Genomic DNA, 16069 nt, shown 5'->3' on the forward strand with positions numbered 1-16069 from the left:
AGAAAACAAAATTTCAGAACTGTAAAAGAATTGACATATTTTTGTCATCCAACACACTGAACACAATTTACTATTGAATGAGGACTACAATGTACTTATTCCCTCAAAAAATCAAGTAAAATATCTAAAGTTTTGGTATTCTCATGTCTAGTATTTTATTAAAATATAATATTGTGAATGCTTCCTATGTTAAATGTGCAGGTCCATCCCCCCCCACCCTTAAAAACAGGACAGACAAATGATGATAGATTAAATGTGCAGGTCCAATTTATTTCCCTAAAAACAAGGCAACCATTGCTAGATATAGTTCATCATTCTATGTAACCCAGTTTTAACAAGATTCAATGGAGCAATTAAATCAAACATCTATAAACAAATATAGGTATTTCAGCATCTAGAAGTTAATTTCTGAGTAACACTGTCTGCTGATAAAGTGTAATTTGACAACAAAACAAATATTACATATAGTATAAATAGATATATTTATGGTGCAAAACTAGGAAAACAAAATAATTATGACTGTTTAATGTTGCTAAATTAATAGTACTAATAAAATTCTGTGTATACAGACTACCTTAAACATATAATCTAATTCTTACATTTATAAATATATTAATATATCCTGTATTTTGATACAATCCTAATGCCTCAATTCTAAGATATACCCTCTAAGAATAACTAAGTGAAATGGTGTGAAGAACAATAGTATGCTGTATACAAAACAAAAAGTTTAAAACTCTAAAGAAATTTAGTATTTTGCCAAGAAAAGTATTAACAAAAGCAAAGAAAAAAATTACTTATAACCCAAATGGCTTCTTTCAGAGGACTGCAGACTCTGATTGAAGAAGAACAGAGAGTTTTATATGTGCTCAGAGCTTTAGCACACTTTGTGTTAGCCACTGGTCTTGGTATGAAATAAAATTTCATTTATAAATTGTGGTTAAATGATACATTATAAAGTCAGGTCAATTAATTCTAAACTGACCAAGCATGAAAGTAGAAATAAAAGAGGCTAATTCCCCAAAGTAAACATTATAACACTAAACATTTATTGAATAGTCAAACTGTTACATACAATTTATTTTAGTCAAATAATAAACATGGCAAGCAAATGGAAAAAAACTTTAAAGAAGTAGCAAAATTTATTGGCATTCCTATCAGGTGATGTGATGTGTCTAAGTAGTTTTATTTTTATCTTTCTCTAGTTGCTAAATTAATGTTTAAATTACTTGATACCAATTTCACCATGATTTACTTTAGAATTTTACTAAAGTTGACCTCTAAGTAAGTACAATGTAATTCTAAGTTTCTATATTTTTAAAAAAAATAGATTTTTAGGTTTAGACTAGATCTTGAAAGTACCATGACAGAACTTGTGTATTTGTTTAAATTCATACATTAGGCCTACTTGAAATGAAGCCTTTCCCATGACACAATATTTTTTAAGATTAGTCACTAAGCACACACAGTAACCACCTTTCCAGCATGTGCTGTTTATTAGGGCATCACTAACATATGCTCCCAATATCAACAAGCTAAAGAATATGTACCACTTACCAAACCTTTATTCCACTGGGTATATATCTTCTCAGTAAATAATTATTTCCAGACAAATGGAAAAGGAAATTGTGTTTTGACTAAATTATCCAAGAACTGAAAGAAAGAAGGGTAGTATGCAAGTATCCTCAAAATGCCCGAAACCTATAAGAATTCAACATTAGCAACCTATTTTTTCCACTACACATGTAAAATGCCATCCGTAGTATATATAGGGCAGTGAACTGCAGGGCAATGGCTCTGCTCTGTGAAGAGCTTATATCACAGAGTAAAATGGTCTGGGCCACTAGACATAAAGGAAATAATTCTAATTGCAACAGAAACTTGTAATTAATTAGCCTTATTATAAAAACAGAAAATTACTCCATTGCAGAATTAAGAAAATCAGCTTCCTAAATTTAAAACATAGCCAAGTTAAGAGTAAAGTCCTCAGCTTAATTGTAGGTCCAGAAAGAGATACTCAGAACAGGAGAGCAGCTACCTTACAGAAGAAATTACCTAAGATACCAAGTTAAATGACATGGAAATCATTTTATCCAAATCCATTAGTTGAATGAAAGAGAAATGCTAACAGAAGAGTCAAAATGATACACAGCGAGAAGGATTTTAAATTTATAAAATGACTTATAAAACATACTTTTCCAGAAAATAAAGCTTCATTATAATGATGAATTTAGTAATCTAAAAACATCATATTTAAAGCGAAGCAATAAGATGCAATGCTTTGATAAACATAAAAATGAAAATAATGCAAAACTGAGACAATCTTCAAATAAAATGGAGCAACATCAAGTTATACCACAGCTAATAGCTTCAGAGAACTTCATAAATAAACAATATGGCTTCACTTGCAAATACCACAAACAAAATTCAAAATTAATTTTTAAGTTTCAGGTTTCCAAAGAAATGCTAGTAGAGGAAGAGACAATATTTGATTTCTGAGAACAACCATACAGTCATATTTTTCTTCTAAAGAATATTTATGGATCAAATGTTAATAACTTAACTGCCTAAGCAAGGTGGCAAGAAATGAGGAACACACTTTATTTACCTCTGGTATATTGCATAGTATTTCCCTTTCTTCCAGCTGTTCAGAATTCATGAAGTCTGGTATGAGGATACTCCCTTAGCTGAATGGGCTACCCTAATCTAAATCCTAGGACTCTAGTTTTTAAGATAAGAAAACATACAAAACAAAACCAACATACAAAACACTCCTGCATAAAATAAGTTGAGGGAGGGGCTAAGAGAAAAGTCAGAAGATACATAGTTACTCCTCAAAGGAGGGCATCTACTATATGGCAGTTACTATGTAGGGATTTTTATAATGTCATTTTTAATTCATACAAAATACCACTATATACAATTTTCATCCATATTTTACATATATGAATATTAAGTTCAGAGATCAAACAACTTGAACAAAGTCACACAGCCAACATACCCCTAAGCCAGGGATTTGCTCTCCACTTGTCTAATGCCAAGCACTCCTCTTGCCATGATGTCAAGTCCACATCTCAATTAACAAATTTCCTGATGGGCCTCTATTGTGAGCACCTGTGCTACAAGAGCTACAAGATAGAAGACATCACCTTTACCCTCCAGGCAGTTAACATGTAGCAGGAGTGTCCAACCTGTGGCTCTTGGGCTGCATGCAGCCCAGGCTTATTGTGAATACAGCCCGACATGAAAGCGTAAATCAATTTAAAATGTTATGAGATTTTTTTATCATATGCCACAATATATTTAATTTGTGCCCCAAGACAAATCTTCTTCCAGTGTGGCTCAGAGACACCAAAAGTTTGAATGCCCCTGAAGGCACTGTGAACATTTGGTGGCCAATTCATAAGAAGCAATGTGGTACATGCACATGAAAGAGCACTAGACTAGGGGAAGAGCAGTGACTCTCAATCATTGCTTTGTTATTTATTAGTCATGTAACTTTGGTAAATAATTTCTATCAGTTTCTCATTTGTACCAAGAATTTAATATCTACCTTATCTTACAGATTTAGTTCAAAGATACAAGTAGATAATATAGAGCCTTATTAGATATGAATTATTTTACAAGTATGAAATGCTAATATTGTTATCCAAGTATCCATAGGTCATTACAGAACTCTGAGGAAATATCTGAATTCAGCAGAAAAATGACTCACTCTTGTTTCCCCTCTTTTTGGTCTGCTTTATTTTAGCTGGCTAAGTGGTGCTCTAAGGGTGATCACTCATTCTGGCTCCTCCTCCCTGCACTGACCATGGACTCCAGCTAGCTGCTTTCTGAAGATGGGACCTAGGACTGAACCACTTTCCCTTGCTGTGCTTCAAGTCAGTTCAGATGACATGCTTATTGCTGGACAAAAAGATTAGGTAGTCCTATTTCTTTCTATTTTCTTTATTTCTATTTCTCCCTTCTTTATTAACTATATTGTAAAATTTGACTCCATGCTCGTGTCTAATCCATCCCCAAACACAAAACTATACCTCAAATTATAAATTATTTTTCCCTGTTAAGACAAGGAAAATATGTGACAGTCCATTTTCTGAGGGAGATCAGAAGAAGTCAGTTCAGAAACCAGGTAATTAGGAAATTCTCTGAGGACATGGAGAATTTGCAAATCATGAAACAGCCTTTGGCTGAATGGTAAGTATTTCATGAACTAGGTTGTACCAACCACAAGTATTTAAAAGAAGTTAATAAAATTAATTTTATGTCTTAAATACTACTATTAAAATAAAATTTCCTATCAAGTTTTTCATTACAAATTAATATTTATCATTATTTAACTATGGAAAGAATTATTCCCAATTCCAAACAATCAACTGACAAACTTAAAAGGTTATCTATACTTCAAATATGTTTGACTGTAAAAGGCTGAGATTCTTCAGATAATTCACAAATTTTCACTTTATTATGTATAAACTTAAGCCAACCACCATGATAATGCATACATTGAGCTAAATGTAGACAGTAGAAGAAAAAACTATGTTTTACATATATGCTAACAAACTCAGAAGTGCTAGGCTTTAGACACACATGTAATACAACTGCCTCTATTTATTTCTCTCTCTCTTTCTGTCTCTGTCCCGGTCCTTTTTCTCTCTCAGTCTTATTTTAAAGAAAGCTAATAGAATTCTTTCCTTTCTACATTTGTTTCTACAAGGGAAATTGTAGACTTTTTTTTTACAACTAATAATAGCAAACTCAAAATATTCACCAGGTTAATAAAAATATTGGAAGTGAAGTTTTGTTAGAAATTTAGAGGTTGTAAACTTATGCTTATAAGAGTGGTTGTATATCTTATATTTTAAATCACAATCTATTTCTGATGACCAGCAAAATTTGGGTTCTATTTCAATTCCTTATTCTCCTGGGCGGGGGCGGGGGGAAGCTTAAAAATGCCATGTGATATCGTTCTCTGACCTAGAATATTAAGTTTCATTCATAGCTCTGGAGATGTAATACCTGTAAGTCAGCATTTTAACAGATTTTCCAAAATGATTCTTATGACCAGCAACATTATCATGAATGAATTTTTCGTTATTTACTTATATTTAAGCTATTTCCTGAACAGTATCACCTATTATAAACTTATTGTTAAAACAATTAGATTTCTTAATTTGAATGGTTTTATTTTCTAGCAATAAAACAATTTCTTCAACTAATAAATACATTCAGCTTGCTGTCACATCAAAAAATACTAAATTTAACTTTTACCATCACATAATGAAATGTAAATTAATTAACAGCTACTTAAAATGGCTAAATATTCTTGCTGGAAAATATAATTAAAAAAAGAGAAACTGACTCTGGCTGGTGTGCTCAGTGGTTGAGTGCCAGACTGCGAATCAAAGAGTCGTTGGTGCCTGGGTTGCAGGCCAGGTTCCCAGCCGTGGGCACGCCACAAGCAACCACATGTTGATGTTTCTCTCCTTCTCTTTCTCCCTCCCTTCCCCTCTCTAAAGAAAAAAATAATAATTAAATCTTTTTTAAAAGGAGAGAGAAATGACAGTATATACCTTTATTATGGCAATAGTTTTTCAGCTAAACCTTTCTTAAATATGTATCATCTATGTAATAAAACAATATTTTTCATCTGTATTTGTATTTCCTTATCCTCTATTAACATTTTTTTACTTTCTGTGGAATACCTTAATACTTATGCATATCTGACTGTGCATGACTATATTAAGTTTTCTTCCACATTTTTTGTCACACAAATGCTGTAGGTAACATAATAAAACTGTAACAGGGAAGAACTTCCCACCAGAAATGGGGAGGGGTGGAGAAGTACCAAAGACCACACAGGTGTGCATTGCCCTGGCAAGTGGCACAACCCAGTGGGGCAAGACCAAAAAAAAAAAAAAAGACAAAGGTGTGCAAAGCTGGCACCAAAAACCAAGAAAGCGTTTGGATAGGAAGGATATATCCTCCCATCCATTTCCGCCACATGGAGGATTATGGTGTGGGGAGGTGAGTGGGTTCTTTAATACTCCAAAAATGTCCTGCTTTTGCTTTTGCTCCCTGATCCCCTGGCTGGTGGGTCCGAGGCTGGAAGCAGAGATCCTGAGATGGTGACCTAGCCAGTGGAATTCTGAGTGCCCCATGTGGCAGTGCTCCAGGGCAGGAAGGCAGTGGGGAAGCTTAGGAGGTGAGCTCAGGGAGACTCCAGCTGGTGGGTTAGGGAGGCACAGGCCCTAGCAAGCCCCATGCCCAGGCAAGAAGCCACAGCGGCAGCTGCTCACCCACAGTCCTGGCTTCCAGTGCAGCCCAGACAAGCGCCACTCCCCAGGTGGGAGACAGCGGCTGCTGCCCACCTTCAGTCCATACCTCTGACATGGGCCCAACAAACCCCAACCCCCTTCCCGAATGAGAAGCCATGGTGGCCGTCACCTGCCTGAGGTCCACACCAGTGCAGACCAGTCATCTGCGGTCCCTGTGCAGAGCCAGGGAGGATCAAGCCTAATGATCCTCCCTGAGTGCTTTGGCCTGACACTGAGCATCACAGGTACCACAAGAAAGGCTGGTAAGAAGGAGGCAGTAGCATGGAAAGAGGTGATTAGGGCTTAGAGGTCCGGGCGGTGGGGTGGGGAACACATCCTGGGAGGTGGTTGGGCAACAAGCCCCTCACCCCTCCCCTGGATGCAAAGCTGTGAGAAATTGCTGTAGTGGCCACCTGCCAGCAGCCTTCTCACTCCTCCATAGTGGAGGTGTGGTGGGCATCAAGTAATCTATTGTGTGTATATATATGTACATGTACATAGATATGTATATGTGTATATGTAAATAAAAATTCCATTTTTCTTTCCATCAGATTCTGTCTCAAGAGTTACTGCCTGTGGGCTGCAGGCAGTGGAACCCCACTGGTTGTTCCATTACAGTAATGGAGCCCAATGTGTGGCCCTAGTCACTTATGGCGGGTGAACCACCCCAGGGAGTGGGACCAGGGGGCTTCCCAGTTGCTGGGAGGTCCTATGCACACTGTTGCAGGTGTCAGCTTCTTAAAAATGCCTGGCAGGTGGAAAGGAAACTGGCATAGAAAACAGACTCTGGGAAGGGGGATGGATCACCTGAGTTTTAGGACTGAGAACCAGAGTCCAGGTGATAATTGGCAGAGCTTTGGGAAGGCAATGAAGGCAGCTGGGGGTTGGGGGGTTAGCAGCTCAGTAAATCTCAGGACTGCTGAAAATGGCTGAATATAGACTTGTGGTAGTTGAAACTGTTGGCATAGGCAAGAGTGCCTTGACAATACAGGTAATTCAGAATGGCTTTGTGGGTGAATATGATACTACAATAGAGAATTCCTATGGAAAAAAGTAATAATTGATGGAGAAACCTGTTTCTTGAATATTCTCAACACAACAGGTCAAAAGGGATATAGTGCAATGAGGGAAACAGTACATGAGGACTGGAGAGGGCTTTCTTTACATTTTTGCCTTAAATGATATTAAATCATTTGAAGATACTATTAAAGAAAAGTGAAAAGAGTTAAAGACTCTGAAGGTGTACCCATGGTTGTGGTAGGAAATAATTGTGATTTGCCTTCTAGAACAGCAGACACAAAACAGGCTCAGGACTTAGCAAGAAGTTTTGGAATTCCTTTTATTGAAACATCAACAAAGACAAGACAAGGTATTAACAGTGCTTTCTATGCAGTAGTTTAAGAAATTTGAAAATATAAAGAAGAGTTGATCAAAGATGGTAAAAGAAAAAGAAATCAAAGACAAAGTGTATAATTATGTAAATACAGTTTGTACTTACTTCTCAAGGCATAGGTAAGTGGTAATTTTTATATGTTACCTAAGTTATTAATATTTGTTTCAGCATTACCCAATTTTATTGCTGCACCATCCAAGCCGTTAGCTTTTATTTTGAATTCTTATTTTTAAAATGACAGTGGAATCTTTTTTTCCTCTAAGAACCAGTATTCTCTGAGTTTTGGTTTTCAAACTAACAATGCCTGTAGGAAAAATAAGAAGAAACTGAGATTTCTTTCTTCGGGTTTTTGGTGTGTGCATTTGATTACTTCCTCACTTCAACCTGAGAAATGGAGGAATGATGCCTCATGTGTATTGGTTGTTCCTGCATTATTTTCAAATCATAAACAAATTTAAATGTTTTTGTGGCAAAAAAAGGGTAAAGCAAATTTATGTAGGGAAATGTTATTACATCCAGTTGGTCCCCGAACTACACCTAACTGTAATTACTTTGTATATAGCCATATGTTTGTTTTAAGCATCCACTTCTGGATCATTTTAAACTGACCATGAACTGGCAAGACCAGTGAATTTCTGGGTGATGTTCTTTGATGGGGGGCATTTTTAAATATATGTTAGAGCTTGGCTATAAATACCTTCCTGACTATATTTGGTATTGAAATCTAGTACTGCTTTGTAAATATGCTTCTCTGTGGGAATAGTGTTACAGTGGACTGTCTACTTTACTTACAAACATTGAAAATTACTACTCGAGTTGAGGCTTCTCAAAATTTGGAAGTGCTGAAGAATATAGATACAGGTCAAGACAGAGTCACTCTCCATGGTACAGCAAGTAAACAAGGAACTGGAAAAGTGGTTACACAAAGGCATAGACTGACTTTTCTGATATTCTTTTATAAAATAAAATTAATGGTTCATAGTTGGCCTAGATGTCATTATAACTGTTCTCTCTCTAAGGCCTAGTATAATAGTTGGCATCTAGTAAGGATTTGATGGATAGTCAATAATTTTGCTTTATTGGTATATTGTTATCAGTTATCAGTAGCACCTATTTATAAATGAACAAAAAGTAAAGAATACCCTGGCACAAGTATGCCAGGAAATGCATTTGGAATGGGACCAAGCACATCCCATTCCTTTGCTCCATATTAGGGCAACACCCAGAACTGGGCTTAAAGTAAACCCTTTTGAAATAATTTATGGCAGACAGTTCTAGGAACAACCCCTCTAGATTTAGAGCAAAAGTGGAAAATTAAGGAATATGTACAACATTTAGGGCAAACACTAGCCATTTTGCACAAGTTTGCTCATTGCAGGTCCACCTACCCATACGATGAGCTCTTACACCCATTTCAGCTGGGAAACTGAGTCTTAATAAAATCTTGGAAGAATCAAGGACCTGAACAGCAGTTAGCTGAGCAATGGACTGGTCCTTATGATGTCCTACTGAAAACACAGTTTTTTCTGAAGCTCATGGGAATTAAGCCCTGGGTCCATCACACACACTAGTAAAATGGGCACTGCCTGAGGAGAATTCAAATCCTACTGCTGTGGTGGTTGCTGAAAAGGAAAGCTGGACCTGCACTCTGGAAGGAGATTTGAAATTTGTATTTTGAAAGAAGATAGCAGGCCCCAATGCAAAGTGACAATGTCTCTTTACTTTATTAATGTGTTTGCAGCTGCCAGATACTGATTTTGATGGTAGTCTGTTCCATAGTTAAAAAGGATAAAGATTAAAAGTGAGCTATGTTTATCCCTAAGTTATTAAGAAGGTCTACAAAAATTATAGAGGCCATAAAATGGTGTGGAATTTTCTTTTGAAAGGAAAGACACCTCAGTGCTTGGGTTGAGTTATTCTTTGCTTTAGGTTTTGTTTTGTTTCTTGCTTTCTGATCTTTTGGGTACTTGGGGACTTAACTGTTTTGTTTATACTGGGAATCCTCCCTCTCTGCTGTTTGGGGCTTTGTGCCATTTGAGACCTAGGAAAGGTCATCTGATGCCGATTATAGTCAGTTGGGGTGAGAGGGAGGGCATGTCTTTGCCATGAGACTAGTTGGTGAGAGGTCATGTGTCTGCCAGGAGACCAGTGGATGTACTGGTAGGCAAGAGAATGCCTCTATGATTGGGACTTTGTGCCATTGGTACTGGATGGAATCCAGCTGGGGTGAGAATATATTTCTGCCATCTGGCTTTGTGCTTTGGGACCTAGGAAAGGTCATCTGTTGCCAATTAGAGTCAGCTTTGGTGAGAGGAGAATGTCCCTACCATTGAGACTTCATGCGATTTGGAACCAGAGAAAGGTCATCTGTGTGACTAGTTAGTGGGACCAGTTGGTGGGAGACAAGATTCTAAGGCTAGTTTTAGTGCCTTCTTATTTTTTTAATTTTTGGAATTCTGTTTTTTGCTTTGGATGTTTTTGGTTTGTTACTGTTTTTAAAAGAAATGTAGTGTTCCCAGCAATAGTTAAAACTTCACCCCAAGTAGTAAAGTAATGAAAAATGTAAGACATGGAAATGCAATTTTGGTGGATATTGGATGGACAAGAATTTTTCTTTTTGCTTTGCATTTTTCTGCCTACCTGATCCTTCTAGAATTTGGCATTCTTAATGAGTAAGGATATAAGAATATACTTTCCTTTGTATGAAACCAACAAGACCAGTTTCAAACTATGGTTTTAATATCCAAGAGTTGGACTAGGATGTCGTGCCTGGGCTTTGGTTGTTACCAGAAAGCCCTAAGAAACTAAGATTGACTTTGAAAACTAACAAAAGCTAATTGGAGAAATGGTTGGGTGGGTACCTTGTTGGCTCATGTGGTTCATGGCAGCCTTTCCAGGGAAGGAATGAAGGCTGCTTTTCTGAAAGATAACAAGGAGGAACCTTAAGATAAGCTGGGAACCTCAAGGACTTGAGGAAAACAAGTAGTGTAAGCAAAGCCAGAGGGCAGTTTTGGGGCTTGGCTTCTATGCCCTGAAGTGTTGTTTAAGAGTCAATCTGAAGGTTCCAGGTGGAAATAACAGTAAAATAAACTTTAAAAAAGGCTATGTGTTCAGTGTTGCACTTGTTGTTTTTATGCAAATGATGCAGCAAAACTGAGAACTTGCAGTCTTTCTGAGGCTAATGATGGTGATCTTAGGTAGGAGAATCAGGTTTTAAGGAAAGTCACAATGTTCAGTCATAATCATCAGACTCTAATGCAGCTAACTACCTTCAAAGTTTGTTTTCACTTGAGAGTTGAACTGATTTAACCTGATGGTATCAAATTGCCACTACTTAGTATCATTTCAGTAAAGGCCTTGCAACTAAATATCTTCTTAGAAGATAGTCTTCTGGACTCAGAAAAGGTGTAGGCTCTACTCGAGAAGCCCACCTGCATCACCACTCCCTGGAACTCAATGGTTTGGCTGAACTAAACAGTTGAATTGGTGAAGTATTGAACAGCCTGTTGGTTTTACTTTAAGACTGCTTTCTTTTCTGCCTTAATAGTTTGGAGAGAAAGGACCCAGAAGTGTTAACAGAGGAGGAGGGGAGGAATCTCAGGATATTTCCCTAAACCTAATTTTAGTTCAGTATAGTAGGCAATAGTGCTTTAGACAGGTGTGACAGGTCTTACATACCTTTCTCCAAGGAAGCTGTTCGTCCTTAATTAGGGACACTGCAGAATTAGTCTATACTTTATTATTTAGTTGTTAATAGATTTGACTGTGCCTTCTAACCCTCTTGCCAAATTTGTTGCTTCCAGAACATGACAAGGACACCAACTCATCCAGCAATGCCATCTTTTGGACATGATGTGTGCCACTTTCCAGGAACAACTAACTGGACTGGTCTTTGCAAAATCATTCTCCCTTGCATGAAGCCTTCCCCATCCCACTCCAGACCCCCCCTTTTTAGGACCTCTAGACCAGGATTATAGGTAGGACTACATACCCTGGTCAGCAGAAAGTAGTTACAGAAGAAGGAGACCTTTGTCCATCTGCCCTTGTAAGATTCTAGGTGTCCAGAGTGTTAAGGTGGGGGTTTTAATGGGGGAAACTTACCCAAGAAATGGGGAGGGGCGGAGAGGCGCCACAGACAGTGCATGTGTACATTGCCCTAGTGACCAGGATACCATGTGCATAACAAACAATCAAAAAAGGCATGCAATGGGGGCGCCAAAAACCAGGAAGGTGACTGGATGGGAGAGATATACTTTCCTATCCATTTCTGCTATGGGGGGATATGGGGGAATCTTTCAAAGGTGCAGAGTGTGCAAATGGCATGCTTTCACACCCTGATACACTGACTGTTGGGAGCTGAGGTCCTGAGCTGAGGACCTAGCTGGGGAAATTCTGAGTACCCCCTACCACATTGCTCCAAGATCTACTTGTCCTGGAGCACAGCAGGTTTCAGGTGGGGGGTGGGAAGCTCCAGAGTTGAGCTCTGGGAGGCACAGCCCCTAGCAAGCTCTACACCCCCTTCCCCAGGCAGGAAGCTGGCAAGGGTGAACCTGCCCACCACCCCTAACTTTGGGGCAATTCCAACAAGCCCAGTGACCCTCCCCCACACAGGAAGCCATGGAAGCTGCCATGTAACCATGGCCCCCACTTCCAGCACTGCTGAGAAACCCTACATCCCTTCCCAAGGCTGGAGGCAGTGGCTTCTCCCTGCCTGCAGGCCATAATTCCAGTGTGGGCCCAGCATGCCCTGCACCCCTTCCCAGGCCAGAAGCCATGGTGGCTGCTGCCTGCCCAAGACCCACACCATTGCTGGCCAGTTGGCTGTGGTCCCAGTAGAGCCAGGGAGGGTCAGGCCCAGTGCCTTCACTAAGTGCTTTTGGCCTGACCCTAAGCATCGCAGGTACTATGAGCAAGGCTGGTATGAAGGTAACAATGGGGTGGGGGGAGGGAATTAGGGATCAGAGGCCCCAGGGTCAGGTCTTGGGAGGCAGTCAGGTGATAAGCCCTATGCTGTTCCCCCGAAAGCAAGCTGTGGGAAACTGCTGCAACAGCCACCTGCCAGCGGCCTACTTGCTCCTCCGGTGGCAGGGGAAGGGTGGGCATCAAGTAATCATGTGTGTGTGTTTGTGTGTGTGTGTGTGTGTGTGTGTGTGTGTGTAAATAAAAATTGTATTTGCCTTTCCACCGGACTCTGTCTCTAGAGTTACTACCTATAGGTGGCAAGTGCTGGGACCCTACCAGTTGGTTACAAAACCACAGGCTTGTCTCTATTTTCTCATAGAAGCAAGCCTTAACTCAAAATATTTCATTTCTTCCTGTCTTAACTCTAATAAAAGAGATTTGCTGTATTTTTAAGCATTATTTTGAATTCTTTCTGTTATGAAAGTGCTACTGATCACAACTTTGGTAAAGTAATAAATACTACACTATAAAAAGAACTTCCATTCAAAATAACAGCAACTACCTAGGCCAATGAAGGAAAAATGTTTAAGATTCAGATATATAATTCTGAGTTAAGTTATTTCACAAAGAAATTCAATATTACACAATGGAAGTGTTTTTTTCCTGAAGCTTAAAATGATAAGATACTAAAAGAAATTTAAGATGAGTTCATAGAAAGGGGTTGAGGGAAATGGGTATTATGGATTAGTTAGGAATCAAACAGCACAAAGGGCATCTTCAAGATGTTAAACAGGGAAAGTAATTTTTTTTTAATTCCAAGGAAAATATGATGTTCAATTTACAATTCTTTCACATGATAAAGCAATAATTGTTAGCTATACCTCAGATCTCCTGTCAAAAAAGAGATGTGTATTCTAAACAAAAGGGTCAAATAGTCCACTAACTAACTAAGTATTGTAGATTTGCCTATAGCAAAAAAGAAAAAACATTAAGGAAAAGAATTGTACTATTCCTCTTTCTTCTAGGTCTTTTTTTTCCATTTCCTTCAGGTCAGATTGCATAATCTACATTTATATCAAAAATAACATAAGCATTACCCAAGACAGGCTCTGTAAGGCTGGTTTTAGTTTTCTTAAAAAATATAAAGAAATACCAGAACACGTAATCAGTAAAACCCAGCTAAAGGGACATCATAAGTAAAAATAGGAGGAATTCCTCCTCATACAAAGGTACAGAAGCAAACCTAAATAGCTCTGATATGATCAGTTTTCAAATTGCCAACTGTAGCCAGATACTTAACTCATCTAATTGTACCCTACAACTCTGGTCCACCCATATCCTCACATACAAAACAGAACAAAAAAGCTTTGGGTTGTAACAAAGCTTTGTCTCATACTTAAATTTGCCTCTGCTAGTTGTGATACTGGCACAAGACTGTTCTACCTGTCTGCAACCTTCCTAATATTTTAGATTTGGCCTGACTCCTGGAAAAAATATGATGAGAATGCAACTATCAGTTTACTACCTAGACCTCCGATGACTCAGCTGGTCATTTCATTTTATTATCCAGACTTATATCATAATACTAATAATCACAATAGTTAAACATTTAATAAAGTATTGTCTTACTAATAATATAATTTCTCAGAAGGCTTATAAAGCAATAAGGTGAAGTACTAATTTGGAATTAATAGCATTGAAATGGGAAGAACTTCATGAAAGAATTTGTCACACAATTATTAGAAGTTCACATAATTTTTTTTAAAAAATTCAGATGATCCCCTTTACTTAAAAACTCTGCACCTCTTTGTTTTTATCAAGTCACATAGCCTCTCTTAAGCTTATTTTTGAATATTCTACCTAAAACATAGCTGAATTTTCTAAATAACAAGTAAATATAATGCTAGCTAGTAGAAATTTGGAGGACAGGGTATTGTATACAAACTTTCATCATGTCTCTACAAATACTGATGCTGCCATCAGTATCTTTAGGCTCTATCTTGCCAAAGCCATCGATTCTTCCATCTCAGCATTTAGTTTATGTGTTACGCATTCCATTACGTCTTGGCCTTTGTTAGCATTTAAAGATACTTGCCACCAGTCATTCGAGATAAGTACTGAGACTGACTCCTTTTACCATGATTATGGCCTCCTCAGTCAAAACAGCTTTTTCTGGGTCCTGCAAATATGGTTCATATATGTCTCTCATCTACTGAAATCATATTTATAAATAAAATATTAGAAAATTTAAGTTTCATTGTTTTCTGTACAGGATTAACTACAGAATGTTCATACACATAGGTTTCGATTCCTCCCATACCAATAAGAGATTTTACAATGGTAGCAAACCCACTGTGTGCTGAGAGGTCTATGACTGTGCAGCTTTCCAGAAGGGAAGTTGTCCAACACATCAACTCCAACCACACTTGGGTTCATAGCATTTGAGTATTTCTGTACTGCAGCTGTTGTAATATTTTTTGCATGGGTGGTCAAAGATGTGCTTCGAAATCCAGATCTTCATGGTGCCAGTGGCCTACACAATGTCCTGGTCATGCCCCATGTCAATTTTAAGATCTTAATTCCAAGCTAGTAAACAAAATGTGTCATGTGTTTTAGTGACAGAGATACAATATGCATGTTTATGTTTATATGAATAAGTGTGTGTGTGTGTGTGTGTGTGTGTGTGTTTGGCAAAATATAGCCCATGGACTAAAACTGGCTAAATGCCTGATTTTGGATGATCTATAAGGCCAGAATGTTTTTTACAGTTGTGAATGGTTGAATAAAATCAAAAGAAAAGTATCTTGTGAAATATAAAAATTATATGAAATTCCAACTTGAGTTCATATATAAACTTTAATGGCACACAGACATATTCATTTATTTAGGTATTGTCTGCAGCTGCTTTTATACTACAAGAGCAGAATTGAATAGTTGTGACAGAGACCTATGGTCCACAAAACCTTCTTTTACTATCTAACCTTTGCAGAAAAAAAAAAAAGTCTGCCAACACCTACTAACCTACTATACATAATGGCCTGACATCAAACTCTTTAAAATATGGTTTGGGATAAATATCTTGTCTGTCAAAAAATTATTGAAAGTAATACTATGAAACTCCCTATCCTCAGAAGATACTAAAAAAGAAAAAATCATAAAATCTCTAAAAACACAGAGTTGCACAGGGATTATTTGACCTTGAAAATGATTTTACATGGCAAGGAATAATACATAAATAGGACTCAAAGTTTTAATTATTGCTTAAAATGGCTGAAGTATATTCCACCCACCAAAAAAAAATCCAAGAACACTTTAAGACCTTACTTATGGGGAAATATTAAAGAATACATGAGCCTACTGTTTGGTCAAAATGATAAACAGTAGTGCCCTCTTGTCCATAGTGGATATGTTCCAAGACACCCAGTAGGTGGCTGAAACTGTACCAAACCCTATTTAT

General features: G+C 37.7%; 2 pseudogenes; one reads left to right on the forward strand and one right to left on the reverse strand.

The window, feature by feature from the left end:
• The first annotated feature begins 7242 nt into the window (after positions 1–7242).
• LOC123824629 lies at positions 7243–7798 on the forward strand (annotated as a pseudogene).
• A 6764-nt stretch (positions 7799–14562) lies between these two features.
• Positions 14563–15133, reverse strand: LOC123824347 (annotated as a pseudogene).
• Positions 15134–16069: the final 936 nt, after the last annotated feature.

Source organism: Phyllostomus hastatus, unplaced genomic scaffold (genome assembly GCF_019186645.2).
Source record: "Phyllostomus hastatus isolate PE091 unplaced genomic scaffold, TTU_PhHast_1.1 phas_contig_118, whole genome shotgun sequence".
Classification (NCBI taxonomy): Eukaryota; Metazoa; Chordata; class Mammalia; order Chiroptera; family Phyllostomidae; genus Phyllostomus; species Phyllostomus hastatus.